This window comes from Macaca thibetana, chromosome 7 (assembly GCF_024542745.1).
Source record: "Macaca thibetana thibetana isolate TM-01 chromosome 7, ASM2454274v1, whole genome shotgun sequence".
NCBI classification, from domain to species: domain Eukaryota; kingdom Metazoa; phylum Chordata; class Mammalia; order Primates; family Cercopithecidae; genus Macaca; species Macaca thibetana.
In genome coordinates, this window is record NC_065584.1 from 117250515 (window position 1) to 117264307 (window position 13793).

General features: G+C 44.2%; 1 protein-coding gene and 1 pseudogene across 1 annotated transcript in view; both read right to left on the reverse strand.

Moving 5' to 3' along the window:
• The window catches only part of FMN1 (formin 1), a 385063-nt gene that overhangs the window by 62384 nt on the left and 308886 nt on the right, over nucleotides 1–13793 (reverse strand).
• On the reverse strand, nucleotides 6657–8298 carry LOC126959774 (microtubule-associated proteins 1A/1B light chain 3 beta 2-like; annotated as a pseudogene).

A 13793-nucleotide genomic window follows, 5' to 3' on the forward strand; every position in this document is an offset into this window, starting at 1 on the left:
TCACCTCTAGATGAATCTCCTTTTAGGATGGAATTTCATTCCATTTATGATCTAAATGAGGAGGAACTCCTTTAAATGCTCTTTTCTTTTTTTGGACAGATTCAACCTGTATTTCACTGAGTACCACTGCATCGTAAGTAGAGAGGATACTATAAATAAAGTGAGTGAAATAGACATCTTCCCTCTCGTATCAGCTAAGTAATTTCTCAAATATTTAAAAATTCAGAGAAGTGCCACAGAGGTAACAGAAAGAGGGGCAGTTACATTATTAAGAGTAGAAACCTAATTTTCCCAGGAGTAATGTGTAAGAAAAGCCCTCCCTATCTGAGGAGACGCTGTCATACGAACTCAGATATGAAGAAAGGTGGAGATCAATTAGGGGTGGGAGCAGCAAGGGCCCTGGGGAGTGTTCAAACAGTGCAAATAACATCTAAAGATGGGATGAAGTGTAACCTTTCAGATCTGGAGGGCAGGATCCAAGCCACCAAGAAGTCTAGTGGTTTGTACCCTCTAAATACCCCTCACCACTATAATCTCCCGCCACTTACTCAACCACTTTAGTCCAAGGCACCAAACCCCCATGCTGGATTCTTAACCTGTCCTCACTAAGGTCCTCCTTTAAGTCACATAAATCTAGCCCATCTGAGTTCAATTTCCTCCTTTGTAAATGGAGATAATAATAGTGCTCTCCTCAAGGGTTGTTTTTTTCAATGAGAAGCAAGATATTACATAATACCAAACTTGGCTGAGTATTTAATAAACGTTAGTTAATATTATTTTTACCTTTTTTTTGAGACAGGTTCTTGCTGTGTCGCCCAGGCTGGAGTGCAGTGGTGCAATCTCAGCTACTGCAACCTCCACCTCCTGGATTCAAGTGATTCTCCTGCCTCAGCCTCCCGAGTAGCTGGGAATACAGGCACCCGGCTAATACTATTGTTAATAACGTAACGCATATATCATGGAAGCTTGGGAAGTTTTTATAAAATAGGTGGGGCTCGATGGCAGTTTTGAAGGGTATTTGTTGCTTGCCTAGAACACAGGAAGTGGAGCTGGCAGTCCAAGCTCAAGGAGCCCCAGGAGCCAGGGCTTGCAGAGGCTGCAGGGGAGGAAAGTGTGTGAGGGGTGGGAAGGCTGGTATTGCATAGGTCCAGGAAGGCAATCATGAGACTACCTAGACTGCAGGAAAAATCTTTTGTGGGAATAGTAAGCTTGGACAAGTGGACTAGAGACTATGAAGATAACCTCTCACAGACTGACACAAATAATCCGCTCATGCAAATAATCTCAAAGAATTCAGCCTTTTTTTTTTCTCTCCTAACTTCTGATTCTTAAGGATGAAGAATGTGGGTGGGAATTCTTGTTCCCAGTGTCAGTAAGTAAAATCTTTTGGTGGGGAAGTATTTTGAATACTTGCAAGGAAAGTTCAATGCTCTCCAAAGTGGAGGTACAAACTGGCACCAGGGATTTCTGTGTACCTACCTAAAAATACAGGGCATTAATCTACAGCCAATGTGAACTTTTGTAACTCTTTAAAACATCATCATTTCTGAGGGACTTCAGACTCTGTTCCATAAGTCAGCACCAGACCAACAATATAGAGTTCCTGCGACCACTTATGATTTGAAACACAAACTCAGGCTTTGAATGTTTTAAAAACATCCATATAACTATGGGTTGTTTAAAAATAGCTATAACCCAAAGAGTTTATTTCCAACATCTGACATGAATGCATTTCGCAGCAATTTGTTATGCAAATAATGGCAGCAGAGAAGACATATGAAAAAACACTGACCCTTCTCAAAGCCCAGTGGATGTAATGCTTTTGTTAATTCTGAATTCCAAGTCTAGGGGTTGTTGGTCTGTCTGTGGTGTATAAAATAAAATACTATATGCCTGCCTCAACTTTTCTTCTGATGAAGCTGTAATTTGCAAAGGAACTATTGTTCCTGTATGGCTTCCCAAATTTTCCTTCACAGACAACTGTGCTTCGGTGTGGAGAGGGGTTTCAGTGTATTGCCTGTGGAGATGATGCTGTAAGTATTTTCAAAGCAGAGGGGGCCGGGTGCGTGGCTCATGCCTATAATCCCAGCACTTTGGGAGGCTGAGGCGGGCAGATCACGAAGTCAGGAGATCGAGATCATGTTGGTCAACATGGTGAAACCCCGTCTCTACTAAAATACAAAAAATTAGCCAGACGTGGTGGCATGTGCCTGTAATCCCAGCTACTTGGGAGGCTGAGGCAGGGGAATCGCTTGAACCCAGGAGGTGGTGGTTGCAGTGAGCCGAGATCGCGCCACTGCACTCCAGCCAGCAGAGGGAAGAGCTTTTTGAGATGGAGACTCAGGTAGTGTTTGGAATTGCCGGTAATTCAAGGCCTGATGATATGGGGGCTATTTGCTGAAGCTTCTATTTCAACTCTCCTTTATGACCCCAGGTTACCTAAATATGTTGCTTTCTAATGTTTTTTGTGAGAGGTGGGAGGTAGGGTAAACATCAGTCTTAGATTTGTCAATGGGAGAAAAGCAAGGGACAGACTTTTTTTGCCACAATTTTGTCCTTCTTCTAAAGTGTTAGCTCCTTCTAAAGTGTTACAACTCCTCCTCTCTCCCCTCCTCCTCTACGCTGCTCTTCTCCACCGCCATCACTCCCAGCAGTTGTTTATTAAATGCCCACTGCATGCTAGCGTTCTAATTTCTTCTTGTCTCTAATGGTCATATTTTACGATGTCATTCCTCTACCGACTGCTACCACTTCTAGAGTAATCCTAACCTGTAATTCTTTTCTTAGAGGATAAGTAGAAAATACATAATGGGGGGTTGGGGGGAAATGGATTTGATCTTCAATTAGTGTAACTGATAGGGAGGAAAGGGCTTGGGTTAAGGGAATGTGCTGTGAAACAGCAGCTGTTTTATAAGGGACTCACCTGGAGAAGTGGGGTATATCCTCTGTTGATAAGGGAGAAGACCCACAGAAAGCCAACTAGCATCAAAACAGCCCCAGGAGCCAAGCACAGAGGAAGTGAGTCTTCTGACCCCCATCATCCAATAAGCCCCGAAATTAGTCCCTACAGGAGATGCGCAACATCCAAGGGAGCAGTCACTCACTCAAGTTCCTGACCCAAAAGTGTGATGGACTTTGTTTTATGGTTTAATGGACTTTTAGCTGAGTTAAAAGGGTTAACAAGTCTGAACATTTCTCTGCAACCTGATGAGATATCCAAGCGTCTTTTTCTCTGAAGGTCTCCATTGAAAATACCACTTACAAGTAACTTCTATGAAGAAAACCTATATGAAAATACCAGAGATGAACCAGCTGCTTTTTTCCCCTGAACTCTTAGCAAATGATCTAAGGGTTTAAACATATTAAAGGCCTCAATTTCAACTTCTGGAATCAATAGGGCAAACGAATGTGGGCATATTCATTTAAGCATGAATTTGCTGACTCCATTCTTACTCTCTTGGGTTCCTCCATAAGCCCAGACCTTACACTAAAAGGCAGCTACTTCTCACGCTGCAGCAGGATTTTGAGAACCATCACTCTTTGCCATCTTCACCCTGACCCTTCTCATCTTTTTTCTAATTCTCAGAACCTCCTGGCATTTATTTCTAATTCACTTGTTTCCTTTCACCAACTCGGGTTAGTTGAGCCCGGACCCTAGCATGCCTGTTTTGTCATACCCTGATGAAAAGCAAATTAAATTCTTGGATGGTAAACTCTCTTTTCTTAAACTTCTGTCTGGTTCTTCAGCAAAAAATTAAAAGTTTTATTTATATTAACATCAACCTAGATATTGAATCCATCTCAGAATCCTACATCCCTTGACCAACAAGCTGATAAAGCTGCCTAACTCATCTCAGTCAACCTCTTCCTCTCACATGGTGTGTGGAATAGAACTTGGTCTCCCTTGGGCTTCAGTAGTACAAATTGAGGAAGTAAGATCTTAATTACATATAAATGTATTTCCACCCTGTGTTAGCTCTGTTCCCTTGCCCTTTCATTTCAAGCTACCTCAAGGAGGAAAAAATCAGATAAAACACAAACAAAAGACAGAAAACAGAAGCCCACGCGCTAAATGAAGACTGTTAATAGTTCCTCCAAACAAAGAATCCCACTGCCATCACCCAAGCTCTGTTCATCTAGTTCTTCCTTTCTCCAAATGTGGGTGAAACTCATCTCCCTTTTAGTCCTCTCTTACTCCCACCGTTATTATTTTCAGCCATTTTTTCCCCCAAGAAAAGACAGCAGCATCACAAAGTGAGAAAGTAAAGGTAGGTAACCTAGGTAGCACCTTTCTTTGAACAAATACTTTTCCATCTTTTTCTTATTTCAACTGATCTTGAAAACAGAATCACTGTTTAAAGGGGAGAAGCCCTAGTTACCTCTGATCACCTTGGTTAATTTTAGAACGGGTGCTTCCTACTCACCACACAGAGAAATCTAAGGCTTTTATTCATTTAAACCCTTCAAAATGCTAACATTATGAAACCAAAAACTTTTAAAAGTTTTGCCATTCCCAAACTGCCATGCGGTTGGCTTTGTGGCTTTGTGGCTTTGGACACTCTCAGAGGGAAGGCATCACCTTTGTTAAGAGTTTGTGAATTCGAATTAGTTTGGGTTTGTTTGGAAGCAGAGCAACATCAGAAAATCAGACCCTTTCTTCCTAAAAGCACAAGGCTGCTAGCGAGCAGGCCCAGGATTCGGAAGAGCTGGAGGAGAGGGCAGGGCACAGGAATGTCACCCAGCCCGGCTGGGATATGTGTCAGGCCTGACCACATAACCACAGATACTCATGAGCAAGGCAAAGCAGACTATTCAGATAAAACGAAAACTGATTTTAAATAAGAGGCATCCCTTATTTTGTTTATTATTTCTTCTAAATCGTGGCTCTAAAAAAATAAACTGAGAATTATTTTCCTCTTCCAAACTGAAATATCTTTTTCTTCCTGGCTCAGACCACCAACCAGGTTTCTGCCACCGGAAGTGGGGAAAATACTGGATATCCTTTTGAGGAAGCCTGATCAGATGCCCTATTATCCCAGTTTCCAAACCAAAGACGCTTGGAGATGAAGACACACTTTTGTTGTGTGCGTTCCAAGTTGCAACCTCAAGAACTTGGCAGTTTTCTCACCATGGACTGTGATTTCCATGATGTGATGGTTTGGAAGGGTTTCTTTTCAAATAGATGTTATGGGTAATTCCAAGGGAATTCTATTGCAATCCCCCTGAGTTGACAACCTTTCCTTCTTAAGTGTAACTTTGGTGTTCAAATGACCTTGGGACACAGACGAGGAAGATTCCCAGTGGTAAATGTCTGTGTGGTACAAAATGGGAAGGCAGAAAAAGCGAAGCTTGTAAAGTCATGAAAATAAGAACCAAAGAGCTTTTCATGCATTATCTTTCACGCTGTTCTTCTCTTTCTTTCTTTCTTTTTTTTTTTTTGAGACAGCTTCTCACTCTGTTACCCAGGCCAGAGTGCAGTGGCATGATCGTGGCTCGCTGCAGCCTCAATCTTCTGGGCTCACGTGTTGCTCCCACCTCGGCCTCTCTGTACCTGGGACTATAGGTGCATGCTACTATGCCCAGCTAATTTTTAAAAATCTTTTTGTAGGATGTGGCCTCCCTATGTTGCCCAGGCTGGTCTTGAACTCCTGACCTCAAGGGATCCTCCCACGTTAGCCCCCCAAAGTCCTGGGATTACAGGTGTGAGCCACTGCACCTGGCCTACATTGTTCTTTTAATTTACTTTTATTTAGGAGGACAGTACAGTTCACATTTTCTCCTTTTTCACAGGTTCTATTTAGTGTCATTTATAGTAACAGTAATTCATATTCTAACTTAGCTTTACCTCAGCAACTCTTTCCCCCCTTACTTTTAGTCTCAGTACTACAAATGCCTGCATGCTTTCTCCCCAGAACAGAGGGCTTCATATTTTTCTCCCTAAGCTGTACATGTCTTACAAACTTGTAAAATGAATGTAAATGAATGTAAAACTTTCCCCTTGTTCGGTGAAGAACAAGATACACCCATGGCTTGAGCATACATCTCCCTCAGTCTCTTTGTCTGTTTTTTCTTTTTTAGAATGCAAAGTATTTTATTTTTAAACTTTCAAAATCTAAAACCAAGCTAGCCTATGTTAAATAATATCGTTTCCGAAGCTGAACGTGCGCACTCGGAGCCCAGTTTTCCACTTGAAATACAAGCACAACTTCCTGACGCTCCTCGGTGGGAACACTACTGTTCGACGACCTCCGATTAGATGAACTGATCCATCTCAGTGGGTAACATCCTTTATTTTTTCCTTGGTAAGGGTTTCAAAATTCTAAAATAGGGCCGGGCGCGGTGGCTCAAGCCTGTAATCCCAGCACTTTGGGAGGCCAAGACGGGCGGATCACGAGGTCAGGAGATCGAGATCATCCTGGCTAACACGGTGAAACCCCGTCTCTACTAAAAAATACAAAAAACTAGCCGGGCGTGGTGGCGGGTGCCTGTAGTCCCAGCTACTCGGGAGGCTGAGGCAGGAGAATGGCGTAAACCTGGGAGGCGAAGCTTGCAGTGAGCCGAGATTCGGCCACTGCACTCCAGCCTGGGTGACAGAGCAAGACTCCATCTCAAAAAAAAAAAAAAATCTAAAATAGATGCTTTTTTTTTTTTTAGTTTTACACTGACAATTTCATTCCAAATGTCTCCTGGGAGACACAGACCATGTACAGGAGTCCATCTTCATCCTTCTCACTCTCCTACACCTCCGAGACTGGTGTGGAAACGCTCACCACGCTGTGTCTGTTCGCCACCAGGAGGAAGGCTTGATTAGCGTTGAGCTGTAAGCGCCTTCTAATGATCCTGATGAGCTCACTCAGGTTGATGTGGTCAGGTACAAGGAACAGCACTTTATCCAGGGCAGGAAGCTGCTTCTCGAACCCTTGCATGGTTCTGTTACCACCGGGATTTTGGGTGGATGCTGCTCTCGGAGAAGTCGGACTTCTACTCTTTGTTCGAAGGTGCGGTGCGGCCTGAAGGTCTTCTCCCATGTCATGGTGCAGGGATCTGGGTGGTGGTGGTGACATAAGGGTCTGGCGGCTCCCGGGGGTGGCAGTGCAGGGATCTGGGTGGCTCTGGTGACATAAGGGTTCTGGCGGCTCCCGGGGGTGACAGTGCAGGGATCTGGGTGGTGGCGGTGGTGCCATAAGGGTTCTGGCGGCTCCCGGGGGTGGCAGCAGCAGTGACTCTAACTCTGGCGACAGTGACTTCTCTTGTCTCCCTCAGTTTCTTTACTATACGCTTGATCCATCAGAAAGTCTCAAGGCTCTATGCACCTCAGCAATCCCAGTGATAAGGCAAGGGGTTCATGGACTGAGTCCTGAAGCCCTCTTGTGTTTAGAGATTGGGAAGATGAAGAACCAGCCTAGGAGATGGAGAAATGCCCACGAAGTAGAGAAAAGACAAAAGAGGGTTAGGGCCTAAAGCAAGGAAAAGGAGTTTTCAACCCCTCATTTGATCAGCTATATCTAATGCTCCTGAAAGGCGGAGTAAGATATTGTGTCAGACATAGAGGGTCTTTGAGACTAGAACAGTGTCTGATTCTTTTTTTCCACAGAGTCTCACATATAGTAGATAACTTATAAATGCTGAATGAACAACTGAAAAAGAATAGTAGTGATCGGTCACAGAGAATGGGATGTGCTCTCTGTTAATTCCCTGCCCATCAACAGATGCCCATCCTAGGGCAAAATGGGAGAAAGATTGTCACTTCCACAGTCCTCCTGCTGAAAGGATCCCAAGTGCTGTTGCCTCATTTATGTAGCACGATCCAGAGACACTTCCAGTCTGAAGAACTTCAAAGGTTTTAGGAGGCTGAGGTGGAGGGCTCAGGGAGGAACGAAGACAAGAGGAAAAGGGATGAATAACCACAATAAAAGGCTGGCACGTTCACAACGATGCTGGGCAAAGACAATGATTCCTGAATATGAAGGAATCTGGAGAGCGAGTCACAGGAAACCAAAAACATAAGGGGGTGGAGGAGACGCTGAGAGCAAACAGAAAGCTATGAAAGAAGGCAGAGGCTCAAACCGAGGTAAGAGAGAAAAAATTAAAAGCAGAAGGGGGGAAAGAAAAGAAATCAGAGGAGGTGATGCCAACGTATGGAAAAAGAGCAAAGGCAACACAGGGCCATTGCCTTACGCTGAGGACTGAGCGACTGGTGCCTGATCTCTGTGCATCTCAAGAGGAGACGAATGGCAGATTGAGGGGAGCCTCTCTGCATTTTGGATCCAAGAGGAACACATACCAGGCGCGGTGAAATGCTCAAGTAAACACAAACAGCAGCAGCCGCGGGGTTACCAGTGACCTGACTGCAAGCTCTGTCCTCTCCTGGCCTCCAGCCTGAGTGTACAACACACACGCCCGCTTAAAGGGGGAGGGCAAAAATCTCCTGCAACTGGGTGACCTCTGTTGTCAGCATTTGGCTAATTAAGGAAAGATATTACCCTACAGATCTCTATGCCTTGGTCCTACTTCCTGCTCGTTAAAAAATGGTTTAATGAGAAAAAAATAAAGGGAACAGAATCCAAATTACTATTTTTTCTCCCAAATGAGCTGAATGGTGGTGGCTTTTGCCAAAACGCTTGAACAATAGGATTGTGACACGAAGACTGAAATCTAAACAACATGAAGAAATCTCGAGAGCCAAGCAGTCCCCATTATCTCATGCTTGCACGACGATAGTCCAGAAGATGAGGGATGAGTCTCCATTTGTGCAAGCAGAGCAGCAGTCCAAGGCCCTGACACAGCCACTAATTGCCCATCTACTTGTTTACACAGCCCAGAGATGGTGACTGGACAAACAGTTCATTTCCTTTGAAACGGGACCAAACTGGGAGGAGCCTGTCACATGGGACAGAGGAGGTCTAGGAAGAACTCTCATGGGAAAGTGCCTCCAGATCAAAGCCAAGGACCGGCAAGCCAAGCAAAGATGGGTTTAAGTGGCTGGCTTCCCATAGGCAGCTTCAGGTCTATCGAGTTCTGCGCCCTGCCCACCCACTCCCAGCAGAACTGGAACCCCTCTCCCCGAGGACAGGACATTTTGAGCCACTCACATAAAAGTCTCAACCGGCCAGGCACGGTGGCTCACACCTATAATCCCAGCACTTTGCCAGGCCAAGGCGGGCGGATCATGAGGTCAGGAGATCGAGACCATCCTGGCTAACGTGGTGAAAGCCCGTCTCTACTAAAAATACAAAAAATTAGCTGGGCAGAGTGGCGGGCGCCTGTAGTCCCAGCTACTTGGGAGGCTGAGGCAGGAGAATGGTGTGAACCCGAGAGGCGGAGCTTGCAGTGAGCGGAGATCGTGCCACTGCACCCCAGCCTGGGCGACAGAGCGAGACTCCGTCTCAATAAAATAAAATAAAAAATAAAAGCCTCAACCAGGGAGCATCAGCACCAACCCAACCTCCAGGCCTTGGCAGTGAGGACAATCATGTTCAGGTGAACTTCTAGCCCTTTTGGACTTCACTGGATGCTTGGCATTTGCTACACTGGTTCCCATGTTAGTGTTCTCCTTGTCTCGTAGATTGGACTGTAAACAACTTGAGCACAAGGGACTTGAAGCGCCTGGGTTCCACAGCAGGACTCTTTACATGTGAAGAGCCATTAGCCAGGAAATGCTTATGGTTGTTAATGATGATGAGCTACTCCAAGCATAGTTTCTTTTATTTGCCTACGTCAGAAGCTTGGCTTCTTGAGACAAGAGACTCAGACTTCTCATTTATACTCCTGGCAGGCTGTGGAAATCAATAACGTCTCGCACCCATCAGTGTCCTGGAAGTAGGACTGAGAGAGAAGATTCTCTTGAGAACCTATTTCTCCTCAAAATAAGATTAGGTTTTAAAAAAAATCAGCTGCCCTACTGCTTAGCTCACAGGTATGGCGCTAATGGCAGCAGCTCAGTCATGAAGTGGGAAAGAACAATTTTAAAAATCCTTGTTAATTTGCTTATAATTATCCAGAACTAACGACAGGTACACTGAAGAACTGTATACTTAATGGGAGGGAGACCTACATTGCTAAGTCAGTAAGACCAATTTCCGATTTTTCCCTGTGAGCATTTGCAGAGCCACATATTAGCCACATGAGAAACTAAGTAGAATGAATCCTGCCCGGGAGCAGAACTGCAGCCCCGAAATCCAAAGCGGAATGGGGTGGGGGCAGCTTGAGGTCTCTGGGCGAAACTCGGCACTCCCAGTCCAGGGCGCTGTTCACCCATTAACGTGGCCTCCTCTTGCCACTGCTGTGTTTTAGCCCTTAGTGAGCATCTGTGTGGTTCCGATTTAACCAGACCGAAGGGGCTGTGGTGGTGAGAGGGCAGAGGAAGCTGGAGGAAGAAATGGCTTTTCTTCTGGACAGGACTGAGGACTAAGTCACTTCCAGGATGATCATATTCTCAGGACGAGCCATGCTATGATATTATTTGAATATCTAGCTCCAGGCAGCTCTATTTTTCCCATCTCACTACCAGAAGATTGTAATCACCTGGTATCAGCACATTCAAGATACTACCGAAGACCTAACAGCATGGCTAAAACCTCTCATCTCTGCACATAACTGCGTACAAACAAATGACTAAAACCACTTTGCTTCAAAAACAGAGTAGCTGTGTGAAAGGCATTTTAGAGCGCGTGGGATTCCACACACAGGCAAGTTCCAGGGATCTCAGAAGCTAGGCTGTTTCGTTCAGCGCCCAGGAGGCAAAGATCCCAGGGAAAGGCAGTCGTGTGGGCACGAGGTGGTCCTTGGATGATTAGCGCAGGTGTCCAGGAGGGAGGGGAGGGTATGGAAACGGTACAAACATGACAGAAAGCTGTGCCAGTGGGTCACCATGCCCCATTTGTACAGAACATTGAGTGGACTGTAACTGTGGACAACTGAAATACCGAAAAGAAAACGTGCGCACACTGGTTCCATTCTAAACAGTGGTTGAAATAGTTGTTTAAAGAAGAACAGATAATGGCTCATTCCACCCTCCCCAATCTTTGGAAGATAGACACAGGAGTGTCACACAGTACAAAAGTTTGTATTACACAGAAAGAGGGACTTACATGCAGAAACAAAATTTAAAAACAAACAAACCACCGGCATTTATCACCATTTATCCAGCCAGTGGTTTTCTTTATCCCCTTGGCTATTGCTTTAGACATTTTTGCTTGGAACTTCTCCCCCCCTTTTTCTGACAGCTCATTGATCTTGGCTTGGAGCATCACAGTTCGTGGGAAACAATACAGGCTACTTTTCTAGCTTATTCCTTCTTAGATGCCTCTTGGATGTTGTCCATTTAATATGTTTGAGAAATACAGAGAGACAAACACATAGTGTTTTAATCTCAGAGTATATGCAGTGTGTCCCTGGAGAAGTCTCATAGATCCAAGGGAATCATTTCATTGAAGTAAGGCTTGTATTTCAAATTGATCCACCTGGAACATGTAATCAAAACTCATGAACTTTAATATAAATTCCAGATTCTGGTCTCTCATCTATATTTTTGGGAACATAACATTGGTAGATAAACTAATTGAAAAAAAATTATTTTCAATGTGATTTAGAAATGGCTTTTAACTATTTCTACACATTCCATCGCTCCATCTCAGAAGAAGCGGAGTAGAAAACTGCAGCAAATGGGACTTTAGATTAAAGTCATAGGATGTACATTCTGGCTGAGGTGATGGTTCTTGTGTGCTACACTAGGCGTGTAACATGTGGAACTGGGTTCGTGAGGCTCCTATTTATGAAGCTGTATATTTTCCTCTGTGTAGTAACACAGACAGTGATTAAGGAGAATGAGAAAATCCTGTTTCCTGGAAATACCATCCATCCTGGAGGAGTTATAAGAACCAGAAGAGATTTGTATTTTGCTGTTTATCTGACGCTTGAAGATGATACCAATCCATTTTCCTAGGGCAAGCACAAATGGTCAGTTTTTTAAATCTTGATGGACTAAGTCAAGTAAAAGCCAGAGCCTACTAGTTAAGAGTCCAGATATCAAGAGACACAAATCTGAGGAACAATCAATTAGACACCGTGGTAGCTCGTCTCCGAGATGTCCATCATTAGCTTTTTCCTTCCCTGCATGTTTGTGCTGTCCTCTAGTTGAGACGTGGTGTCTATTGCTTCACTCCCTTAAAACCGGGCTGGACTGTGACTTCTCCGAACAACAGTGACGTGATGTTTCATTCCCAGTGTTTGAGAGGATAGGCAATTTCTAATTTCTTTTCCTTGGAACATGTGCTCAGGAAAAAGCCAGTAACTATGTAAGAAGGCTAACGACTGTGAGACCACCATGCTATGAGAAAGTGCAAGCCATGTGGAGTGACTGCGTGGGCTCTCAGAGATGCCCAGCCAAGCCCCGCCCTCCGTCCGCCTGAGCTGAGAAGCTGCAGCCTACAGATGATTTCAATGCCAGCCATAATCTAAATCCAACTTCACAGGAGACCTGAAGCAAGAACCAGCCAGTCAAATCTAGTCAACTCACTGAACTGTGAGAGACAGGCATACATTGTTTTAGCCTACTAAGTTTTGAGGTAGTTATGCACCTGCATCCCTATTGCCAATTGGCTATAATTATCAAATATCCACTGGCAAATATAAGTTCCAGAGGCAAAGACTGTGTTCATTTTGCTCATCATTGCATTCATAACATGCAGCACAGTGCCCAGAACGTAGAAAACCCTAAACTAATAATACATAACGATTTGTAAAAGTTTATCTGTTCCAGTATGAAAGAAAGACCCACAGTGAACTGGGTGACATTTTTTAGCCAGTTTCATGACCACAATAACCTTATGGTGGTAGTATTACTACCTCTCTCTTTGAGATGAGGGAACCTCAGCTTTTTTTTTTTTTTTTTTTTTTTTTTTTTTTTTTTTGAGGAAGTAAGTTTCCAAAGCTCAGAAAGGTCTAAGGGAGAGGGCTGGGCATGGTGGCTCGCGCCTGTAATCCTAACACTTTGAGAGGCCGAGGCGGGCAGATCACCTGAGGTCGGGAGATCAGGACCATTCTGGCCAACATGGAGAAACCCCAGCTCTACTAAAAATACAAAAAATTAGCCAGGCATGGTGGCACATGCCTGTAATCCCAGCTACTTGGGGGGCTGAGGCAGGAGAATCGCTTGAACTCAGGAAGCGGAGGTTGTGGTGAGCCGAGATCACGCCATTGCACTCCAGCCTGGGCAACAAGAGCAAAACTGTCTCAAAAAGAAAAAGAAAGAAAGAATGAAAGGTAGGGGAGAGATTTGAACTCAGGTTTGTGCAATTCTAAAGCCAGGCTCTGTTTATTATAGTCTCCCAGGAGACTACAACAGAAACAATGAGAAAACAATTTGAAAGAGATGCAAAACCCACCCCTTGAATCTTACCCAGGACTATTGAGCTCCATTAATTGCTGTCAACACGCTGGAACTTATTTCACATGAAGCTTAGACCAATTACAATTAATGCCACAGTCATGACTACAAGCTAGAAACCAATGCCAGAGGAAGCTTAAGTTAAAGAAAGCAACGATCACGCACATATATTATGTTAGCAATTAGGCTTAATCCTAGCATCATGAAGCCAAAGGGAATGTATTAAAGAGAGAACAGTGCCCTCCTGGGAAGAAGAGTAATTTCAAATAGACTTTTTAGTGGCTTTCTACATTACCTACTTGAATATATTATGCTCCCCTAGAATTACTATATTACAATTACTCACACCACATTTTATTTATTTCATCAAGGAAATGGGATGGTGCAATGAGCTCAGTGGGCAGAT